The following is a 20,594-nucleotide window of genomic DNA, read 5'->3' on the forward strand; positions in this document are numbered from 1 at the left end:
AACAGGGAGGCTAAATTAATAAATTCCATTATTTATTTAAATCTAAATTTGTGTCAGCCTCCCTTTTGATGTTTCGGTCTCACCAGCCAGGCTGTAATGTGTTACAATTGTTTTCTTGAATGCAGCTGGTTGCCCTGTATGTTCTGGCCAAACTTGCTGATTTAATTTTATTAATTTGCATCCATTTATATTCTTCATGCTGCTAATTTTGTTCTATCTTAGTTTTTGTTTTTGTAATGGAGTCATATTAGTATGTGTATATGCCCCTAATTTTGATGATGCCAAATTTATGACCACACTTCTATAAATTGGGTTATGAACCCCCAGCTAGACAACTCAAACTCAAAGGTTACTACACTCTCAAAGTTGACCATGGCAATAACATCGTTTATGAGGGACTATGGAGGTTGTGATCCCTGGAGATTTTTACACCTGGATGCCAGAGCTTACTCATTCTTCTCCCATGTACATCAGATCTACTCAAGGATAGATTATTTTTTGATAGACAAAACCTTAATACTGTCCGTGCACTCCTCTGAGTATTCGGCAATAGTCATAACAGACCATTTCCCTTTATTACTTGATCTCAGATTTGATTCCCCTTCAGCTACAAAGAGACTCAATACATCATTATTGTCTGATGATGTGTTCTGCATTTCAACAGTACAAGCAACTGAGGAAATTTATATGCTTTAACAACTCAGATGAGACGAATTCATCATTACTTTGGGAAACCCTAAAAGCTCATCTAAGAGGTAAAATTCTCCTCTTCTGCTTACCGCAATAGGTAACGCAGAAAGAGAGAAGAGGATATAACTGATAAAATATCTGATATTGATAAGCAATATGCAATAAATCCTACTTCAGATTTTGAACCTCCAAACCTCTGCCACAGAGAGGGCAGAACAAATTATACTGAGGTCAAAAGGAACACTCTACCAACGGTTGACAGACAAACAAACAAACGCCAACTTAGAGCAGCCGATAACCCTGTGTCACGCTGGTGAAGTGGTGCAGGACCCAAGTGCAAAGACACGATGATTGAAGTGACAAAACGGAAGACTTTACTGACAAACTGAAGATTAAAATACAAGTGCAAACTGATAACAAAACCAATAACAAAAAAGGTGCAGCATAACAGTGTGCTCTAAAACACAAACAACGATAGACAAGGGACAAGGCAAACACTAGGACTTAAATACAGAGGGAAACTAACCGGGGCAAAACAGGATTGGGTAAAACTAACAAGGTTAATAATTAGACAAACGGGAACAGGCGAGGGGCGGAGACAGACAGAGAACAGGCGCACAAAGTCCAAAATGGAGGTGCAGGCTGTGACAAACCATTACCCTCGATGTTCTGTATCAGTCTGAATCAATGTCGCATGAACTTGTCATATTGTCAAGTAAGATCAAATGCTCAAGTCTAACTGTAAGCCTAGTATTACATATTACTGGCACTGCCATTAGCGTGCAAGAGACAGTAAAGAGACCTATGCAATGCAAATCAATGGAAAATGCAGCATTGTCTTCGCCCACGCCGTGAGCATGGCCTAATTGCGCTCTGTCTCTACCTGATTAAAAGGAAAGGAAGGGAAGTGATGTTTACCTGTTCATTGACCGCATGGACAAGAGAGCAGTCGGCGTTTAGTTGCCGTGGTTACGCAGAATTAGCAGGGCTTCAGCAAACATTGGATGTACCGTTCTTTTGTGGATTATACCTTAAAAAAACTCACTTGATTACTGCAAGTCGAAGACCCCCTTTTCTAAACGGGACGAAGTGGTGAGGTTGCATGTTTTTTTTTGTGTGGTGTGTAAGTGTTGGCCTACCGGTGCTTGCTTTCTGTTATGCTCATTCATATTAATACATGATGGTTTACGGCAACATTTTTTACTCGAGTTATGGTGAACCAATGAGAGAGATTTTCTTTTTTTCTTTGTTGCTTTCAGGCATTTTTGTAAGCCCAAACAGATATCAGATCTGCCCAGCTTTCTTTTCCGTTCATGGTTTTCCTTTCCGTTAAGACTTTCCATGACCACAAATGCTCTGTAACCGCTCACCGTATGGATCAGGTAAACCCTAGCCAGTTTAATTTGGCTACTAACAGCATATGGAAACTCCTCAATATTGTTTGATTCCTGTATATAGTTCACCATGTGTCTTAAATTCTTTGTTCATCACAAGGCTCTGGAAATAGTTCCAATAATTTGCGTTTTCAGATTCCTCCGGATTAGTGTGGACACAGCGTTATAGTTTCACTGTGTGAATAGCGTCAACACTTTTGCAAGTAATAGTGTGTGCATGACATTCTCATGTGCTGAGAGGGCGGAGGGCTGAGCTCCCTTAAGGGTCTGATCATAGAATCACTCGATCCTGGGTTAGACCCATGGCATGCGTTGCGTTTTGAAGTGAGGAATCGTTCGTCCCACAGCAGGTAGTTCTTCTCCTTTATCCAATAACCACTGTTTACTCGCGATCCAGCCTGAATGGTATATTAAGTCAAATTTACTTCAATATTGCGAAAAGTGTATTTAACTGGCTGGCTAAGGTCAGCGGAACAGCTAACATTTTGGTTTTTTTTTTTTTTAAGAAAATGATGGAAATACCATTTGTTTTTGTCCGGAATGGAAGAAATAATTTACAGATTAATCGATTATCAATTTTTGTTAGTTGCAGACCCACATGAATCGCCTCCATGAAAGGTATGTACCTACGTAAATCCATGTGCTGATGTGTATACTGTATGTATCTGCATGTCCCCAAATTGTTTGTTTTACGTTTGTAGCTCAAATGAATTAATCCCATACTCTATAAACCAGTTATAGACAGTTCCTTTAGAGGGCGCACTTCCGAAAAAAAGCAGCACAGTATACATACAGGAGTCATTCAATCGATCCAGTCAATTTCTATTTCATAATTCACAATAACTCTGTGTTAGAGCAACGTGTAGAGTAACTTTTCCCACGTCTGCATTTGTTGAGCGACACTCCGGTGAGTTGTTTCTTTTCTTGTGCTATGCTAGAAAATTCGCTAGTCATGCATGCATGTATAGGTATGCTAGTGTAACAGATCCTTTTGAATGTGTAGTTCGATACCCTGCTCTCAATGTTACACTGTATGTGAATTTTTTTTGTCATGAAAAAATGCAGATTTTTTAAAATGTACGCTGCAGTGTGAATTTATGTGAGGAGATCCTGTCGTCAGGCGCCTTCCATCAGCTAAGAGACTCAGGCAGCTAGTGCATTGCTACTTTATCTTTTTTTTCCCCACACACAACCACACATTTCCGCATATACTTGGACTTGTGCCTACAGCAAAGAAGCCTACCCGGGTAGCAACTGTGGGACAGAAAAGAGTTATTCTTTTGTATTTATTTATTTATTTGTTTGTTGGTGTTTGTTCCCTGAGGCCTCATTGTCAGTTCTGTTACCTGTTATGCAATTCATGCTTAGAAGTGAATATATATCTTTTCCTTTAATACATACTTACCTGTTTTCTACCAAACCATATTCTTGTTGTGCTTTTCTGCCCGCTTACTATCCTCCTTCCCGAACCTAGAGACGTGGTTTTAACTGTGCTGTGCCCGTAGTTGAGTTATCAATTAGAGAAGAGACCACCACATTACATGTTGTTTATCATTTATTTCATGTATATAGTTAGATTTATTCCTGTTTTTGATGGAAAGGACATGGATGGCATCCTCTTCAAGGCAGTGCAGGACATCAAAGTGGATACGGGTCTGAAGCTTGACTATGGCGTCAACAGGAAGACCTTCCAAGGAATGGGCCTGGGCCTGGACCCGGGCTGGCCGCATGAGTAGGCTCCTTTTGTCATGAATTTCATCCACATGAATTAAGGCATGTATTGTATGTATGGCATTAATTTGTCATTATGTTTCTGCATTATTTTTCTGCATTCATCGTCATATCCCAAAATCAAGTCATGACCACTGGTCCGTCCCATGTGCATGGGGTAAAATGTTATCCGGAGGCCTACAATCCTACAGATCCTACCGCAGTGTGGTTATGTCGTCAGGCTGATGTGCCCAGCCAGGAGGAGGAGGCGGTATTTCTGTTTATAGTTCAACTTGTGTCTTAAATTCTTTGTTCATCATAAAGTAAATAGTTCTATTTCATGTGTTTTTTCATTTTTTTAAATTTTTCTATTATTATTTCTTAACGTTTCATATGTCATGCATTTCCCCCACTTGAATTAAGGAAAATGTTGTATGTATGTCATTCCTTTGCCATCGTTTCTCTTTGAAAATAAACCGTATGTAACTATGTAAATTCCACTGTGTTCCTCCAGCTGACCTACTCCAAGAGGAAATACTGGAGTGGGCAGAGACGCAGGCGGAGCTCCACCTCCACCAGCCAGAGCGTGTTCGGCCGTGAGGAGAGTTAGCGCAAGCTGTCTCCCCGGGGGGCCCAGCTCCGGTTCGGCCAGGAAGGGCCAGAGGGCGAAGGTGGCTGTCGGTCCCTCGGAGAACTCCACTCTCTCAAAGCACCGATGGAAGGCGTGTCGCTGGGGCCCGAGACAGAGCCCGGCTCCCGCTGGGCTCGCTCCCCCTGCGAAGCAGAGCGCCGTGACCAGCTACGGCACGCTTTACGGCTTTGTCCCGCGTCACCGCCGAAGTGGTGGAGTTCCACAACTTTTAATCTACAAAAATAGACTCAGGGGGTGCTGTGTATTTGAACTACTATGAACTGCATATTATAAAGTGCTATTTTAAATTATTTCAATCACGTCCTTAAAAATATACGCAAGAATACAAGAAATAGTTAGGGGACATACAGATATATATGGTTTCTTTTCACAGATGAAATAATGAGAAATTAATGACACATATTTATTACTTTGTCTCATATTCATTTCAGTAGCTTCATTGTTCACAAAAGCTTCCCTTGTCTTTTTTGTGTAGGTCCAGGAGGAGGAGGCGGTATTTCTGTGTATAGTTCACCCTGTGTCTTATTCTTTGGACATCACTTTCCCATTTGTTATTGAATTAGGGAATGTGTGACAGAGAGCTCTGTCTAAGGCCTCGAGTGGCATCCTTTTCCCCACCTTACCCCATAGTTCCACAGCATTCATTCATTCATTCGTGTTTGTGACCCGTTGCCGGTACATCTTTACATACATATCACTAACGCACATTTCACTAAAATATCGCGCTAGCTTCGAGGGTACACACTCGAAGCAAGCAGCAGATTACCCGGTTTCATGCACACAAACATTTCCAATTCGCGTTATCGTTTCGGCTGTCGTTGTCTTTACCGTTACCGTCTTTATCATGTTTGTTCCCGTCTGTATTGTACTCAGCGCTTGGTTTAAATGTCTTTTTGTGTTCGTGTTCATTGTCTTGTCTCCCTCCATGGTATCCTCTCTCCATGTGTTTGTTAGTCTGTGCCATAGCAGGGTACAACTACCGGTGCAGGAGAGGACCAAACCGAGCTGGAGCAACACGGACTAGTTTATTATTACTACTTGTTTATCATTTATTTACTGTATATAGTTACATTTCTTCTTCGTGTTTTTGTAACTCCTTGTTGTTCATTGTTCTATTGAAAGGAAAGGACACCATGGAAAGAGCTCCTCTTTTTATGCCCTCCCCCCCCCTGTGAACTGTTCCTCACAAGGCTTTGTAAATAGTTCCATTTCAGCTGTTTTTTGGTTTGGTTTTATTTTATTTTATTTTTATTTTGTGTTGTTAACACACATTCAACTTGGACAACAGATGTATGATTTTGGACTACAAACAATGTTTTCTTCTTTATAATGTCATTCTTTTTTTTTTGCTGTTTTGTTTTTTACGGATATCCTTCAGACATGACCCACTCCATGCAGAGCAAGATGAAAGAGGCGGGCCTGTGTGAGAAGTCTCATGATGATGCCAAGCTCCTTGTGGACTTTAAAAAGTACACAGGGCACAGAGACCTGAGATTAACTGACCAGCCTACAGCACACAGACATGAGTGCTCCCCCTGTTCTTAACTGCAAAAAGAATGTCATCAGGTTCTTAGATTGCCTGAAGACAAGGCTGAATCTGGAACAGACAGACTCACAGCTCCGTTCCAAGTCCAGTCATTCAAGGAGATGCTGCTGACCCTGCGGAAGCCGGTTCCAAAGGCCTGTTCACAGGCGGTGTGTAAAACCAGGTAAATGATTCCCTTTACTTTTCATTCTGTAATGTATTCTTGTGTATATTTTTAAGGACTTGCTTGATCATTTAAAATAAAAGTTTGCAGCATATAGTTCGTAGTTGTTCAAATACGTAGCTCCTGTTGAATCTCTTGTCGTAGGGTACCAGTCTCTGGGAGTGCCAGAGAAAGTCAATTCACTGGGGCCCTCTGTTGGGCCCCGGTTCAGCTCCCCCTCAGCTTGGGGTCTTTACCCAGTAGAGTAGCAGTCACTATGTGGATGAAGGATGGATGATATGAAGCAAACCATCTTAGCAGAATATACCATGCGCATTTATCAGGTCCTAAACCCTGGTGGCCAACATGCTCTGTGTCCGGGGCAGACCTCATCATCATCATGGACCTGCATGCCTCTCAGATACAGGGTTTTTTGACATCGCAGTGTATAATCTGCAGAACCTGAAGCGTTGAAATGGATAAAGCAGAACATTCCAGAATGAAAGAATTGCACTATTGTCTCTCCAGATGCTGAAGGACCTAAAAAGGTGACAAAGTTTCACTGATGTCTATACTGAGTTTATCAAGGCTGCTGCAGATTGGACCAAAGAGGAACTACTGCATCACCCGCCAAGAGCTGCTTGCCGTCATCCTGGGGCTCCACCACTTCCAGCCCTACGGGGCTCCACAGCACCAGCCAAGGAAACAAAGTCGAGTACGAAACATTCCTTCAAAGTTGGCACTCGCATCTCATTGCAGTTGCCCTACTCCAAGAGAAAATACTGGAGTGGGCAGATGCAGGCAGAACTCAGATGTGAACTCAGCGGCGAGCTCAGCCAGAGGCCAGAAAACTTAAGGGAGATGTTGGTGCATTGGGGGATACCACTCTCTTGGAGCACCAAAGGAAGTCGAGTCACTGGCTCCGGTTCGGCGCCCCCTCAGGTTGGGGTCTTAACCAACTGAACATGTCATTGATTTGTGTCGTTACTTTACTGTGAGAATAATGTGGATGACTGATATGAAGTCTTGTTTGTTTTCTGTTGCTTATCATTTATCTAATGTATATAGGTACACTTATTGTTCCTGTTTCTGTAATTCCTTTGCAGCTGTTTCACAGATGTCTATACTGAGATCATCAAGGCAGCTGCAAATGGGACCGGAGAGGAACTACTGCATCACCTGTCAAGAGCAATGGAAACTTTGACTCTATCAAAAGGTCGAATGGATTTCAAGCGAGAGAACCAGTGAGTTCAAAATGGCACAAGTGGCTGTCGCTGCTGCACCACCTAAAGTGTCCAAGAAGAAGGTGACATCCAAGCCCAAAAAAGAGACGCCCGAACAGAGTCAAGGAATTGCAGTTATTCCTTAATATTTATTAAAAATGAATCAGAGCCAAGACCTTGCCCTCTCCCTGGTCCAGGCTTGGGTGGGGCCAGGCCAACCACCAACATGGGCAGCAGTGTCAGCACTGGACCCCAATACATGTGTCCAATACATATGTTTTCTTGTGCATATGTTCAAGGACGTGCTTGAAATCATATACAATAACTCCCTAAAATAACTCAAAGGTCAGAGGTTAGCACAAAATAACAGCCAAAACCTCAGTGTCTATGCCAGCTACCCTGCTTGTCACCTCCTCTCTCCATTGGACATGCATTCTTGGGTATGTTTTTAAGGACTTGCTTGGAATCATTTAAAATAGTAGTTTGAGGTCTGTAGCTCACAGTATTTTAAATACATATTTTAATTTTGTATACTTTTCTTTTTTCAACCCGCTACACTGGGGTGCTCTTCAGCACAAAGCAAAACTATTGCATTGAAAATAAAGTAATGAAAGGACTATGATATTTGATCTTGTATTTTTATGTGGTAAACTGGGGAATAATAACTCAGAAGTAAAGTAATGAGTGGTGTAATTACTTTTGCAACTGTAATAAGTAATTGGGAACTTTAATTACTTTCTTTGAGTAACTACCCCAACACCGGTGGCGGCATGCTAGCAAATAGGCTAAAACCCGTGGGTGCTAGCACGTCTCTTAAGGTGTCGGGGAGTGAGGTTTACTCACTGCACTGCACTGTACCTGCTGGCTACCATTACACTAGGATGCCTGAGCCAAATGAGTTCATGAGGCAAAATGTAGCCCCATTTTCTTGTATGTTCTCTCAGAAATAGGTATGATGCAATCCTGTGCTTATCACTGATAAGAAGGGAATGAGATCTTTAATTTGATACTTGTTTTTTAGATGTGGTATGGTAAATAAACAGCTTTGACAATGTGGCTGTTAGGAGTCCTGAGGCAATGATTTCACCTGATGTCAGAACTCATTTAGGCTGGGAATGTTCACACATTACCTGAAGCCGAGTTTGTCAACCAATGTTGTAACTCTTACTTTGAGAACGTACTGTGTGGCTTTATTTAGATATTAGTGTTTAGTTCTTATAAATGATAATATGATTGATTGTTCTAATTAGAGGGCGGCACGGTGGCGCAGCAGGTAGCGCCACCTCACAGCAAGAAGGTTCTGAGTTCGGTTGCGTGGCCAGGGTCTGTGTTTGTATGTTCTCCCTGTGGGTTTCCTCCAGGAGCTCCCGTTTCCAAAGACATGCAGCTTAGGTGAGTTGGAGACACGTAATTGCCCCAGGTGTGTTTGTTTTTGTTTGTGTGTCTGCTCTGCAATGGACTGGCGACCTCTCCAGGGTGTTTCCCTGCCTATGAGCACTGGGATAGGCTCCAGCACCCCCTGTGACCCTAACTAGGATAAGCGGCTTAGATAATGAGTAAGTGAATGAGTGTTCTAATTAAATTTATTGAAGGATATGGAGTAAACCTGTAAGTCTGTGACGCATAAGGGAACTATGTTACCCACAATGCTTTGGGATAGTAACATTAACTTTTTATACTTACATTGCATTCTTTATTTTCATTTTACAAGGTGTTACTTGACATAGACTGACTACCTTTTGTTAAGGCTAATCCATATACAGAGGCTTTCATTAAATACAAACAATGGTAAACACAAAATCAAAAATGTTCTTTCCAAGTGCTTCTTTTCATTGTTTTGAATGACATAGGAACTGGGTGGGCAGAGAACTTAACTGGCTGGTTCTAGAATGTTCATGGAGCATTTTCTAATGTTACTTGTCTCAGGTGCTCCAGATTTGATTGTGGTTAGTGATGACTGTCATACCAATGCCAACCCACCCGTCCATCACCTCATTTGGACCAGGTCAGTCATTATGTTCCATACACTGAGGCTTTTTTTGTTTTTTTTCTGTGAGGTCCACAAGTCAGTGCTTATACCTCCAACACAGGCATTGCTTCCTGAAATAAGATATGCAATCTATTTTAATTAAGATCCCATGAAATATTACTTGTCTTGCTCATAAGTAATGACTAAAAATTTGAGCTTGCAGTCCGTGGTGAGATCACACATGAATCATCAGCACACACGCAGTCATTCTGTCGATCTACCAGATTTCAGTTTTTAAAAAACAAATGGGACGTTAACTCGTTAGATCATTGATTGGTTTATTAAACTTGACAGTGTTTGAGGCATGTTTGCATGAGGAATGGAAGTCTTTTGAGAACCCGTGAGATAGCGTTTGTGTCTTTCGTTGCACAGACAACGGTTTCTTTTAAACAAATTCTTGATTATTTCAGCATTTTCAGCCACAGAATAACTTTTCATCGGTTACAGAATATCAGCTAGGCTCGGTTTTTGTGTTTGTTTTTGTTTATTCTTTCGACATTCACTTTGTCTGGCTTGGCGTCGGGAGAGCTGCGATGTGTTTCATCCCTCCTGCCTGATCATGGGAGTGGAGAATGCAGCAGTTACTTTATTTGCTGAGTTCAAGGATAGGCTTCTGCCTTCACTTCTTTGTTACAGCAAATCTCGCAAGATTAGATTTCGTCATCGTTCACAGCTGTTTTAGACAGCGGTAACCCATATCGGATTTAAAGTTTATAATGTGAAATTCAATGGGGATGAGAAATAGACAGATGATACGTTTGGGCAAGATGCCGTGGAAAGTACACCTCAACTTTTTGAAGAGAAAAACATCAGCTGTATTGAGTATAGCCACTGACCACACTACATTCATGCCCTCACTGAGCGCCGAACTCCTTAATTTACCTTAACTCAACTCCTGTATAAAATACCGTCAGCAGATATTTCGCTGCCACTATGACACAAGCAAATTCAACCATTCCAGTGCTAAAATATTTTCTGCCACAAAATGATCTGTGGTATGAGAGACACTTTTTTTGTATATTTTCATTTGCCTTTGCTTTTAATCTCATTCCAAATATTGTGATATTAGTTCTTGGGGCAAAAAAGGAAATTAGATTCGTCCCAAACTTAGTAAAACTTTACAGATATGAAGGTAAGCGCTGTCAGCCGACATCATGGTCAAAAAGTTCTTTTATCCCTTGTGACCATGCTACTCATCCAATAGAGATTTTGGCTTGATACAAAGATTTGCATTGAAATTGTTTTATTTTATGTAATATTTTATTTTGAGCCTTATTTATTCTTATAGTTGGGTTTGGTCAGGGGGTTTAACTTGAAAGACTTGAGCTGTATGATGCCTGCCACAGTTGCCTTTGATGGGCCTGTAATGGCCAATGCATGTTGGATGTCTGTCAATACAAGTGTTTCTTGTTCAGTTAGACTGACATTATATCTAAGTTTTACGTTATCTCTCAGCATTGGTAACATGTCCCACATTGTCCCACACAAACTTACTACTTGTTCCCCATTTGGTCTGTTTACATCTGGTGTTATGGCCATGAGTCATAAATGGGTATTATCTTGTGTGCTGTTGTTTTTCTCCCCCTGCCTGTGTGCGGTGCTGTTTCCTCCCCTGTCTGGTGTGTTTTCCCCGTATGTCTCTCTGTCTCTCTAATGTGTTGCTTTGCGGGTGGCGTCACCCTATACCATCCAGAACCCTGCCTGTTATTGGCATTTGAAAGGCCAAGCCATCAGCTAACGACTGTGGTCACGCGGATGCCTGAAAACCTCCGCCTAACAGCTGTATTCAGACATTTGCGTGAGTTTGCAGGTCCCCATAACAAAGTTCTGCAGGCATCCGAATACCTCTGGCAAACAGCAGGTTTGGTGGAAGTTTACTTTGTCCGGATATTTCCAGATAAACCACTTTTCACACGCAGTAGGTGTCACATACACTACCAAGGAAATATACAAAGTGCAGAGCAATCCTCAAATTTATATGAATCATTTTGCTTCGAAATTAAAATGAATATTCATTTAATCGCATTTACATTTGCCACGACTATACGTGGAGCAACATTTCGTTTACAAAGACAAGTCAGTGCCGCCAATGCATTTTCATACTGCATAACCAGTTTAAACATTGCAGGCCTAACGGTCAGCGGAAATGAAACAACTGACTAAACAATCAATGAAAGAATTAAAAACTTTCTTACCTCATAGTTTCCACAGTGATATGCTCTTGAATGGGAATATGCTCACGTAACGCGTCTCGCACTCGATCTGTCACTAAATGGCTGTGTATCTCCTTTTCTCCACAGGTGGTCAAACGCCGGTGTATTTCAGTTTGAGTGATTCCAAGTAAGTAGGAAGAAATTCGAGCACACATGGCAACCAGCCTACATGCAAGTCTTTTTCCATTGGTCTTTGAATATGTAGCCTATAGCCTATACATTGATCTATCCTATTTTTGTATTTTTCCACTATAATCCGGTCCCTGAAGACATTACTGTTACTGAAGACTACTTGCGCTCTCTCTCTCTCTCTCTCTCTCTCTCTCTCTCTCTCTCTCTCTCTCTCTCTCTCTCTCCTTATTTATTCATTTATTCATCCATTCGTTTATTTATACACTCCTGTAAATATTGATGATATCTATATTAACTTGTAGCCTATCTGTTTCAGTTGGTTAAGACATGTTTATCAATTAATAAATTGGTTATCAGCAATAATTTCCTCTTGTTATGGCATAACCCTATTATGTTGGTATAGACCTTACAGCTCACGAATAGGCATGTCTTCTAGAATTAGCCATTGCACAGGATAACATGACATGATGATCTGTTCATTATTAATTTGCGTAGTCTACATTACTGTGTATTCATCAAATGGATAACAACAAAATACGTCGGCCTTTGGATATAAGCCAGTGTCTTGCTAACCAGAAATAGGTACCTCGACGGCCAAAATGACATTGGCCCAAAGTCAGTAATCAATGTCATGTCGCGTTTGTCAAGCCGTGGTTCCAACGTCGGGCAAATGTATGCTTGCTATCTGGGGAGCTGCTTTCTGACTCAGAGACTGAGAGGTGATTGTTGTTGTTTTTATTTCCCTCACACAGTTCTACAAAATAAATCCACTTTCTAACAATGTACATTGTAGAGTAGACAGCTGAAAGTCTCGGAGGATGTGTGTTTTATGTTTCTGAGACAAGAACTCACAGAGCTTTCGAAGAGGTTTGGTGAAATATCTGTTTCATGCCACCTGTGGGATGGCCGACTCCAGAGGGTTAATTTGATGTATATTACTCGCTTTTTAATTGTGGTAAGGTAAATAAACAGCTTTGACAATGTGGCATGCTAGGAGCCTCACCCTTAGTTCTGCCCCTTGCTAAAATAAAAAACCTGGTCTGTGGAACCATTCAAAATAATAGTTCATAGTGTAGGTACAATAGCAATCCTAACATGGGGGCACCAAAAGATGCATGTGTAATAGGATTATCAAATCTGTCTCATATAATTCAGTCTCATATAAATCTGTCTCATAAAATTATTAACCATTAATTTTGGTGTTTAATACTTTATTATTAAACCACTAAAATTAACAAAATAATCAACACTACGTATCAACCAATACTGATATGGTACAACCAATAATCAGCAGCAAATAGAATGATCAAGGCACAAATGACAATAAGAGGTAGTGAGGCAATGTGTAAGTTATACAGTGTAGGATTAGATGAGGAGTGGATGCCAGAGTGAGAGAGGAAATGTGTATGTGTGTGTGTGCACGCAGCTGTGCACTGAAGAGAAATCCCAGTGTTGAGGTGTGTTGACGGAGGAAATTAGAGAGAAAGCATGCACGCTATCTATCTAATACGGATATGAAGTTAAGTTTCCATGATTGCACGCACACACTGTGAACAGTGAATTTGTCTCTGCATTTAACCCATCCAACACACCAGTAGTGAACACACAACAGACGCAAGAGCAGTGGGCAGCATTCCTCTGCACCCAGGGAGGATTAGGGTTAAGTGCCTTGCTCAAGGGCACGCAGCCATGGATGTTGGGCCTGGGAATCAAACCAGCAACCCTCAGGTCACAAGCCCGGTTCTCCAACCTTTAGACCAAGGCTGCCCGCAGTAAACGAGGAAAAACCTAACACACGGTCTAAGGCCGAATCTCATGTGAATTCCCTAATGCTGTCATATATTTCTTCCAGGGTTAACTGCTGCTATAAGCTGACAAATCTGGAGTAGGATTTATTGCATATTGCTTATCAATATCAGATATTTTATCAGTTATATCCTCTTCTGTCTTTCTGCGTTGCCTGTTGCGGTGAGCAGAAGAGGAGATCATTTTACTAGTCTCATCTGAGTTGCTAAAGCATATAAATTCCTCAGTTGCTTGTACTGTTTCCTAGCTGAGGCCAGTTTATATCGCGTCCAAGAATTAAATAATGTGTATTTATATTTGGGACAGACGATAGAAGTGTGGTCATAAATTTGGCATCATCAAATTTAGAGGCATATACACATATTAATATGACTGGTATATGAAAGAGTCTGCCGGAAACAATGATGAACTGTCCATTATGATCAGGGATTATTTTCAGGTGTAAACTGAAGCTTTTTAGAAATCAAAATAGCAGTTCCTGTGGTCTTTGAATTAAGTAATGAATGGAATACCTGTCCTACCCATGGCCGCCTAAGCCTTGTCCATAGATCCTGTATTTGCCTCAATTAGAATATTAACTGTTTAAAAATAGTAAGCTGATCCAAGTAGAATTTAGTTCAACGTTTAGAGCATAAACACAAGGCTCCTCAGTGGCATTTTAGTGTTTAGTACTAGGAACATTTCTGGCATTTTGACCAATCAAAGCAGTAAGATTCTTAATAGAAACTGATCATTTGAAATGATAAGAACGTGAGTGCATAGCAACGAGAGAAATGTCTGCCTGCTAGTTATTTTTAGTGTGATCCCCACCTTAGTGTGCTATCACTGTGAATGTATCAACTTCTAGATCATGTTGATGTGAAGCACCAAAATCCTAAGGCTAACCGGTTCTCCTGCGGTGCTCATTTGCATAAAGTTGAAAATTCGCCATCTCAATTTTGCAGGCGCCTATGAATTTGCATCAATTTCGCAACATCAGTGTGAATTTTGCACCCATGCGAAATTCACAGCTGTGAAAAAACTTACCGTAATACTATTTTCCCTATGTCATGCCAAGTTGACAGCTTATAGAGCACGACAGATATATATCGGCGTGAGCTATTCCCTGATAAATCAATGAATAAGGAGTGATCTTTTACCATCATAAGTTATCATTTGCAGATTCAACAGTGTTATATGCATAGTAATGTTAGAATAACATTCAGGATGGCTGTAGATCAGATCTTTTCTTTTTACTTGAATTGATCATTTCGCTTGTTTTTTTTCTCCTGTCTTCATCCATTCAGAGGATTCCTCAGCTGTGGAGCTTCCAGACAGCAGCAGCAGAGTTATGTCAACCTTAAACCCAAAGAACCTTGACGGACATGATGCGAGGGGAAAGGGAAAAAGCCACTCTGGGCTCAAAACAACCTCACACTCTGTGTGAACATCAGCGGCTTCTGGATCATTTTGACTGGGCCCTGATGCGTCCACACTGTGACCTGTAGGAGCGTCTCCGTTAATCTGAGCCTTACGGGGGCAGGTGGGTGAGCCTTTTGTGCCCAGTATCCCCACATTCGAAACACTTCATGCTTCCCGTGTTGGCATAAAGCATGCAGGACTTCCGGTATGACTTTACAATAAGACTACCCTTATAAAGGATTTGCAAATGGTTTCTAATTAGGTTATTAATTAGGTTGTAAATGTTCTGCCCTCTGATTTAAGTTGGTGAAGGAGGTTTGTATGTTGCCAATGATGATTGGTTATAGTTCATGCAGTGGCTGTTCAAATGGACACACTACATTGAATCCACGAATGACTTTTATTTTGACACGTTGTAAGAGACTTGCTGTGAATCGTGAGAGAGGGAAGTGCTATGTTGCTATGGAGCATAGATGTGCGCGTGTGTAGGCTTCCCCTGTGTTTTGAACTTTCTTAATACCCTCGAAAGCAATGTCTGTAAGTTTGGTTGTTTTGTACTTTATTTAACAAGCATAAGTAACTTAGAGTTTCTTCTATATGCACTGTTAGATACATGGTGTGCAGATTGATAGTAATCGATTCAGTTGTCGCAGCGATGCTAATTTACGATAACTTTGTATACTAATGTATGACCACGTTAATGTACCATTTGCTTGTAATTCTGTTTTGTAGTCAGTTGTGCCATACGGTAACTAGTTAAGAGACGTTCTAAGTCTTTTCTGTTTTTATTTATCGCAGTTTCACTTGTAAACTTTCACCTGCCTCACCTGAAGAACGTTAATAAAGGAGCAAGGCGCTCACTTCCTGGCTCACGAAAACCGAGTTTGGCTGGCTGTTTAATCCACGTTGACATACAAGTTGTATAAAACACGTAGCGAGAACAGCACAGTAAATACTTTATAAATCATTACAATTATATACAACACTTATAAACAAGTTTAGGGTTAGGGTTACTTTTCATATCTCGATGTGGGCTCACTATTTGGCAAGATAAAGTTATTGCTGCACTTTTCATCTATCTATTCTGGTAAATCTCAGATCTTGCTCTTAGTTGACTTTATGTTCTTTTTTTATCAGTCAGCGTGTTAAACTTTCAGCTCCATCTCATTTTTATGACCATTTATTTATTAGATCCTAACATTTATAACTGCCAAAAGGGAGCCTTATTGTACAATGTAAAATGCACCACCATTTATTAATGATTTGCTGCGTTTTTCTGAAGTGATTACTTCGCTTTACTTGTTGACATGGTCGCAGCTCAGAACACACTGAAGATCAGATTCAGACATAATATTAAATGATCACACTGTCTCTTACACACAATGTGAAATACACAGGTTTTAGTGGAATATGGAAAATAGTGATAAATAAAAACATGTCAGACTGTAAACATCAGTGCTGAGTAATGAGAAGAGAGAAAGAGTTTGACAGTCTTTAGGAGAAAGAGAGAAAAGAGGGAGAGTGTGAGAGGAGAAGAGGAGAGAAAGAAGACTGGATGAGTCATGGTCTGTCAGTCTATACAGACTGAGTTTTTTTCCATTTGCTCAAAAACAACTAAAAGAACTCCATACTGGTTAACTGCACTAAGCCCAATGGTTCCTCACTGGTACTGGTTAGTTCATGTCAGTATGTGACGGAGCAGGGCAGGTAAACTGATAGAGAATCATTTATAAACCAGAATTCATCAGCTCAGTCAGGAAATATTCAGTACTAAATATGTCATCAGTCATACTCATCTATATCTCATTAAAACAGATTGTGTTAGAGAGAGGCAGTGAGTACATAGGTGTGTGTGTGTGAGAGAGAGAGAGCGAGAGAGAGAGAATGAGAGAGATTGTCTGTGTAAGAGACAGAAAGAGACAGAGGGAGAGAGTGCATATATGTGAGAGGGGGTGTGTGTATGAGAGAGAAAATGTGTGTGTGTGTGTGTGAGAATGAGAGAGAGAGAGAGAGAGATTGTGTATGTAAGGGAGGGAGAGAGAGAAAGGAAGAAAGTGTGTGTGTGTGTGTACGTGTATGCGTGTTAGAGAGAGACAGTGTATACATGAGTGTGTGTGTGTGTGTGTGTGTTAGCGCAAGAGAGAGAGGGGACGTGTGTGAGAAAAAGAGGCAGGGAGGATTAGTAGGGGAGAGAGAGCTTGTTTGTTTGTGTGTGTGTGTGTGTATGTGTGTGAGTGTGTCAGAGAGGGAGAGAGAGAGACTGTGTGTGTATGTGTGAGAGAGAGAAAAAGAGAGAGAGACTGTGTGTGCAAAAGAGAGAGACTGTGTGTATAAGAGAGAGAGAGGGAGGGAGAGGAGGAGAGAAAGAGAAAGAGAGAGGGAGGCAGAGGGAGAGAGAGAGTGTGTGTGTAGGGCCGGGTAACAAACTTCGATACTTTTATGGCACCGACCGAATTGCTCTGATGCTATCGAGTATTGAGAAATGCGTTGTCATTCGGAATCAAATTTCGATACCTAAGAAGTAAATCTTATCAGCGTCAGTGTGCCAATAGGCATGCAGAATGCTTGTACCAAGATCTAATAATGCTGGTGATTGGTTGTGTATCGTAACGTTGCACAAACACGTCTGGAGGCATGCAGGGAAAACACTACGTTACGCCTAGAGACTGGGCTCACGCGTGTGTGTTGTATTTTGAGAGGCTTGACTACAGTGTGTGTTGCATAGTAAGTGTAGAAATGTCTAAGAGTGTGTTCACACATAGGGTCTTTTTTGTTGAAAAACGCTGGCCAGAGCATTTTTTCAGGTAGAAAGAAACGTTGGCAGCGTTTATTCCAAAAAGCAGTTCAGAGCGTCTTTTGTTGCCATAACAACAACAGCTAACAGACTAGTTTTGCCAATGACAGGCAGTAAACAAAAACACTTACCAGACACTCCTAGGATCTGATCAATTTGACTCCAAACAGCCTCTTTATGATGAATGTTATGATGCAGTTTGACTGTCATGTCGTACAGTTCACTGCGCTCAGTAAACTTCTCCACCGCTACCTTCTCCATTTTTAGTGGTTGTTATGATAGGCGACAGGTCTCACTACACCACTTGTGATTGGTCAGCTGTCAAAAAAGCATTTGACATAGAGTACTTTGTATTTGCATTCCGATTAATATTTTTTTTGCTGAGGTTACAGTGCTTCAGGAGGTACAGCAATTGTCTGGTAATCCGAAGGTTCCTAGACTGATTCTGCCTTGTACACATTTTTATTTATTGATATTTATTGACAGACAACTTCAAGTTGTGGTAATATTTATATTTAGGTGTATATTTTTATATATAGCTTTATATTTTTTATATTATGAAACCGCTTCGAGTGTGTCCCACACGTGTCACCTTTCTGTTCCCCTCAGACAGAGAGCGGAGTGTGTTTGCTGTGTTTGGGTCCAGTGTGAGGCATCTACAGAGAAGAAAAGAAATTAGAGGAGAAAACATATCACACACTCTCAACTCTGTGTATGTGCGTGTGTGTTTTATACTAAATGGAGAGTATTATGTTGCTATATTACTATTATATTATGAAATATTATACTTATTTCATAATAAATCTCAGGTAAGATGGTGTCGTCTGTCTTTCCGTCTCTCGTCCTGTCTTTAGTGTGTGTTACAGATTGTCTCACTCTGTCTCTTTTTATGAGATTTGGGGTAATGGTTTGGGAGGAACTGGGGGTGTAAACATGTGGTATTTTTGAATATTGTGTGTGTGTGTTATTATAAGTGTAGACTGGGTAAGCTGCAAATGAATTGCCCCTCATGGGACCAATAAAGTTGTCTGAATCTGAATCTGTATCTGAACTCTCGTTTCCTGAACCCCTTTCTGACCAGCTTTCCACTTTACTTATTTTATTCACTCACTTTCTGTCTTTCTTTCGTTCACATACAATAAATTTAAATCAAAAATAGAATTTAAGTAAAAATCTTATTTTCTCTCATATTATATTATTATGTCTCTGTTTTCATCAAATGGAACAAATAAAAGTTGTATTTTATAGGAATTTAGATAAATAGTCTCTTTTCCATGGGTGAACCAAACTGAGTGTTTGTGTGTGTGTGTGTGTGTGTGTGTGTGTGTGTATGAGAGAGAGAGAGAGTGTGTGTGTGTGTGTGCATGTGCATGTACTCACATCCATTTAATCCTGGTTTGATCATGAATTCTCCACCATGGTCCACTCTACAAAAACACACATCACACAGCGGATGAGTCTCACACATAAACACACACACAGACCACACACACACACTCAGACCGCACACACACGCACACACACACTCCACTGACTTAAGTCGACAGTGTTGATTCATCTGTGTAGAGAGACGCTTCACTCCTGAGTCTCCTGGGTGATTGTAGCTCAGATCCAGTTCTCTCAGGTGCGAGGGGTTTGAACTCAGAGCTGAAGCCATGAAGTGTGATTCATTGTAAAGGTCCCACTCTGTTTTCCCATAAGTGTTGACTTTGCTAAACTGTCACATTAACTAAACTCACAGACCAGTTACTAACATTAGCCTTACAGATACTGGGGGAAATTCATCTGCTTTTATGATCAGTATGTTTCACACACACAACAGTACTTTACTAACCATACAACAAGTTGGTCTCATTGAAATATTAACATAGTTATTCTAAACACTGTATTTACGTTCCTGGCTAATACTGACCTCAGTATGTCCAGTTTACAGTGTGGATTCTTCGGTCCCACACAGAGAAACTTCATTCCTGAATCCTGAAGGTCATTGTTACTCAGGTCCAGTTCTCAGGGGGCAGTTTACTGACTGTAGAACTGAGGCTATACATGAACAGGACTGTTCAGTGAGATTACCGAGATTAAGTCTAGAGAGAGAGAAAGAGAGAGAGAGAGAGAGAGAGAGAAAACATAATCATTTACTCATTTAAGAATTAAAAATTGTACCGATAGAGTTTGACAAAAAGGTGTGAAATGTGAAAATTTTGCTTAAATTCCTCAAACACACAGTGTGATATTTTTGGGCGCCGGACATGTGCAAGTTATAATTAACTGTACAGTGTAAATTGCAGAGACTGATGAAAATTTAAACTGGAAATAAGCTACCAAAAAGGACAACACCTAGAAAGCCTTCAGTCATATTGGGTGCAATTGCTGATTGTTTTCCTCTGTTCTGTTTGTGCTGTTGAGTTTGTTTGTATACAAGCAATCAATATGGATATGTAACCTGTTGGTTACTTGTGTTTCATTTTCTTTGGTTTGGTTGGTTTTATGGTGAATTTATTTTCTTGTCTTCTGTGTTTTATTGTTTATTATTATTATTATTATTATTATTATTATTATTATTGATTGTACTTTGGTTATCCCGGCGTGCACGTGGCCAAGCAATCGCTGGTTATCCTTATTTTGTTTGCTTTGTTTCTATTTATTTTCTCCATTTTTTTTGTATTTGGTTATTCGAACAGAGGGTTTACATTTGTTCCTTTTGTGTTATTGTGTTACCCGTCCTGTTCGTCTAGTTTTAGTTTTATTTTGCTTTATGGTGAACAGTACATCAGTGTGGGGTTGCCGGCGCTTCCATTTACTGTTCAGTTTACTGACAACTGTCTGGCCTAACGGCGAAGAAAACTGACTGGAAATACACTA

At 40.6% G+C, this 20,594-nt stretch overlaps 2 long non-coding RNA genes across 6 annotated transcripts; both read left to right on the plus strand.

The window, feature by feature from the left end:
- The first annotated feature begins 1,334 nt into the window (after window positions 1–1,334).
- On the plus strand, window positions 1,335–8,644 carry LOC115828403 (uncharacterized). 5 transcript variants are annotated; one of them, XR_004025946.1, is made up of 9 exons: window positions 1,335–1,782; window positions 1,950–2,434; window positions 2,671–2,702; window positions 3,686–3,816; window positions 3,941–4,065; window positions 4,309–5,641; window positions 5,825–6,155; window positions 6,663–7,076; window positions 7,241–7,344. It is a non-coding gene; the product is annotated as an uncharacterized LOC115828403 (long non-coding RNA). The 5 variants fall into 5 exon arrangements; XR_004025949.1 differs by adding an exon at window positions 8,608–8,644 and having other exon boundaries at window positions 1,950–3,816; window positions 7,241–7,378; XR_004025945.1 differs by having other exon boundaries at window positions 1,950–2,702.
- A 3,038-nt stretch (window positions 8,645–11,682) lies between these two features.
- On the plus strand, window positions 11,683–15,810 carry LOC115828405 (uncharacterized). The gene is made up of 2 exons (XR_004025951.1): window positions 11,683–11,726; window positions 14,824–15,810. It is a non-coding gene; the product is annotated as an uncharacterized LOC115828405 (long non-coding RNA).
- The last annotated feature ends 4,784 nt before the right edge of the window (window positions 15,811–20,594 follow it).

The sequence above is a fragment of the Chanos chanos genome, chromosome 15, assembly GCF_902362185.1.
Source record: "Chanos chanos chromosome 15, fChaCha1.1, whole genome shotgun sequence".
NCBI lineage: Eukaryota > Metazoa > Chordata > Actinopteri > Gonorynchiformes > Chanidae > Chanos > Chanos chanos.